General features: G+C 41.3%; 1 non-coding gene across 1 annotated transcript; it reads right to left on the bottom strand.

Annotated features, from left to right (window-relative positions):
• Positions 1-2,476: 2,476 nt before the first annotated feature.
• Positions 2,477-2,558, bottom strand: TRNAS-CGA (transfer RNA serine (anticodon CGA)). The gene has a single exon. It is a non-coding gene; the product is annotated as a tRNA-Ser (tRNA).
• Between the last annotated feature and the right edge of the window lie 1,226 nt (positions 2,559-3,784).

Here is a 3,784-nt window from a genome sequence, read left to right as displayed (position 1 = left end):
AGGACTCAGGGCGGTGAACAGCCAACAATAAAATACATATATACAAAATTTAAAAAGCAGAATTAAAATCGAATTAAATAGTTTGGCCCAGACAGATTAAAACCCCAATCAATTTAAAACAAATTTAAACTTTGAGTATTAAAAATATTTAAAAAATTAAAATTATTAAAATTGTTTAAAAAGAGGGAGAAAGTTAGGCCAGACCCGCCTGGTGAAATAAAAAGGTCTTTAGAGTGCGGCGGAAGGTGCGCAGATCCGGGATCCTCCGTATCTCCGGGGGGAGCTCGTTCCAGATAGTAGGTGCCCCCACAGAGAAGGCTCTCCCCCTGGGGGCCACCAGTCGACATTGTTTGGCCGATGGCACCCGGAGGAGCCCCTCTCTATGAGAGCATACCGGCCGGTGGGAGGCTATTGGTGGTAGTAGGCAGTCCCGCAAGTACCCAGGTCCTGAGCCATGGAGCGTTTTAAAGGTGGTAACCAAAACCTTGAATCGCACCCGGAAGACCACCAGGAGCCAGTGCAGCTCGCGCAGGAGGGGTGTTACATGGGAGCGCCATGTCGCTCCCATAACCACCCGTGCGGCTGGGTGGTTATGCTAAAGCACACTTTGTTCTACTTTAGCTGTTGTAAGCTGCCCAGAGTCATATATTTGTGGTGGGTGGTGGTGGTGGGGGCTATACAAATTGGAGCAATAAAAAATATAGGTTTGTTTTGGATGTAGATGTAGAAGAGAGATTGGCTGAGTCTGGGAGAAGAGTCAAATGGGGAATTAGTCAGGAATCCCTGTGAGGGCATAACAGGGAGATGTCTGATTTCCCCTTGAATGCCATTGAATCTTATCTAGTTTGATCCAGGTGCAAGCCACCAGTTTGAGAAGATTCCTGTGTTATAGGCTTGAGCAATAAACTAGCTAATTGAACTCTTCACTTGAGGATCTGATTGTTCGTGCCTGAAAGAAGAGATTTGAATAATGCATGTAAGGCATACTTTACCATAAATTGTTAGAGTTTTATAGGTAGCTAAAGCTTCCCAGATCAAGAATGTGAAGGATGTAAACATGCAATCATGTAAACTGTCAAGAGTGAAACATGGGCAGCTATGTGCCTCTTCATTTCAACTTGTCACTAGAGTAAGTGGGTTTCAGCAGGTTCTAACCAGTTCTGGAGAACCGGTAGTGGAAATTTTGAGTAGTTCGGAGAATCAGTAAATAGCACCTCTGACTGGCCCCGCCCCCATCTATTCTCTGCCTCCCGAGTCCCAGCTGATCGGGAGGAAATGGGGATTTTGCAATAACCTTCCCCTGGAGTGGGGTGGGAATGGAGATTTTACAGTATCCTTACTCTGCCATGCCCACCAAGCCATGCCCACCTAGCCATGCCACACCCACCAAGCCATGCCCACAGTAAAAAAATTTGAAACCCACCATTGGGGGGGGATGTTGACTACGAATGAGTTGATTTGGAGAAACAAAACTTCTGCAGTTCCATGGGAGCTTGTGAGACTCTGGAAACTTTTCAAGGTCAGATCAATAGGTGTGCAGAAGAAGACAGATAACTCCCATAACAAGGAGAACTTTTTTATGTCATCTATGTGGAAGCCTGAGGGTTAAGTTGTAAAATTCATTGTTTAATACTGTGAACTGGTGCCTTAGAAATTTAGGGTTAGTTTTACCTTGCCATTCCTACGCTCTGTATTCAATAAACAGTAAGCTTTTCAGAACTGAAATGATCCTGCATTTTAATTTGGATACTCAAGATGGATGTTGACATAAACACAGAATCACCACCTACTAGCAAGTACAGAAACAAAAATATATTGCTATATAGAGAACTTTTCAGGGAGTGTACTCTAGGCTTTAAACCTAGGGAGGATATATATTCAGCAATCATAATTACATGTGAAAAACTGTCAACAGTTTGTAGTAGCTGCTCTTATAGGCATAAGTCTCTGGGAAGGTTCAGCAAAGGTAAAGCCTCATGTAAACTCTAACAATTTAATGGAAATTAATTTTTGTATCTAATATTAGCTTGTATACCAAGCTGATCAATTATAAAAGATAAAAATAATAAAAGATTTGAATCAATATGCCTTACAGACAGAGAACAGATGAGTAGGCATATATTACCAGCCTTGGAAATTTTTCAGCTTAAACATCTCACTTACCATAGAGCAGTGTTTTTCAAATTTGGCAGGTTTAAAATGTGTGAACTTTAATTCCCAGAGCTGGTTGGAATTGAAGTTCACACATCTTAAACTTGCCAAGATTGGAAAAACATTGCCACTGATGTCGGATGATATTTGTGGCACTATTAATTTGACTTGTTGGGAAGGCTACCATTTTTGGAATGAACTCAGTGTTGTAGGATAGTTCTGAGAGTACCCTGAATCTTTGTACTGTTATAAATAATATTAAAAAATGCAAAAGAAGCCTTTTCTGGGTATACTATTGATTGTCTTTTTTAGAAGACAGGCATCACGCTGTGAGCAGGATTCGAACCTGCGCAGGGAAACCCTATTGGATTTCGAGTCCAACGCCTTCACCACTCGGCCATCACAGCTGATTGTATTGAATGGTCAAAATCTGAACTGATGCTTTTGGAAGAAATTGCCTATATTAGGTAAGTATACCATTTCAGCAATGTTTGGCAGCAATAATTAATCTTGAATTGAGAATACTTAGATACAGTATATGTAGATATATGTATTATATGATAAGAATGATTTTAAAAACATTGCTGTGAGACACAGAAAGAGATTTAGATAGCTGGGCTTCACCTATACTGAGTGTATAAAATTCATGCATTAAAAATTAATGTTTTGCCACTGGTATCACAAGTGTCACATTTCTCTATATATTTCTAAAAAGTGTTTTTTAGAAATTTATCCAAGGTGTATCTGGCGAAATTCCTTCATTTTTCACTCAAAAAGTTTAAATTGCCACTTCCGGTTTCCTTGTCTTCGGCGTCGGCGGCGCTCTTTGAAGCTCCGCCAGCCCCGCCGCCTGTAGAGCCGCTTCGAAACGAAGAAGCGGCTCGAAAACTTCTAAATCCTAAAGGATTGAAGAAGAGAGACCGCAGGGCACCGGTTGAGCCCCTGTAACCCCCCAGGGAAGTTTCTGGGGAGAGAACAGGCGTGGCTCCCTTCCAGCCTGCTGAAACTCCGGGCGACGTGGGACGATTCTGCCTTTGCAGAACAAGCCGGCTGCAGGAAACTTAAAGCGAAAGAACCGGCTTTAACAAACAGCGAAATTACCTGAATCCTGAAATTTGGAAACGCAAGTATCAGCACTCTATTGACTTTCAATTTGAGAAATCCGAGTGAGTGAAAGTGCTTTGAAAAGAAAAAAAATATGGCGTCTAGCCTTAGAGTTAACGAGCCAGTGAATGTGGATTGGTGAAGTTATCTTGTTTTGTTACAAAGTTTCCAAGTTGTTACAAAGCTGCCTTGCTTGTTATAAGAGAAACAACAATTTCTCCCTTTTTAATACTGGACTTTGCTTTATTTTAGTCTTTATTTGATTAAATCTGGGGGACTTTTTTAGAAGTTTTTGTGCAGGAGGGAAAGGAAAAGGAACCTCCCTCTTTAGAAAAACTAGATCACGAGCCAGGATGGCTTCAAAGAAGCAGGAAGGGAAGGCATCAGGGGGGGGATCCCCCACACATAAACATGAAACGCAACCTCCCCCTGCTCAACAGTTACAAACCCAGAAAAAAGAATTTGATGTGGGAGATTTAAAAGAATTTATTTCTAAAACTTTGGATGATAAATTTCAAAAATCTCAACA

This window comes from Pituophis catenifer, unplaced genomic scaffold (assembly GCF_029215685.1).
Source record: "Pituophis catenifer annectens isolate HBS135680 unplaced genomic scaffold, rPitCat1.0.hap2 SCAF_1, whole genome shotgun sequence".
NCBI classification, from domain to species: Eukaryota; Metazoa; Chordata; class Lepidosauria; order Squamata; family Colubridae; genus Pituophis; species Pituophis catenifer.
The sequence above is the reverse complement of the archived record's forward strand: the minus strand, read 5'-3'. Positions and strand labels throughout refer to the sequence as shown.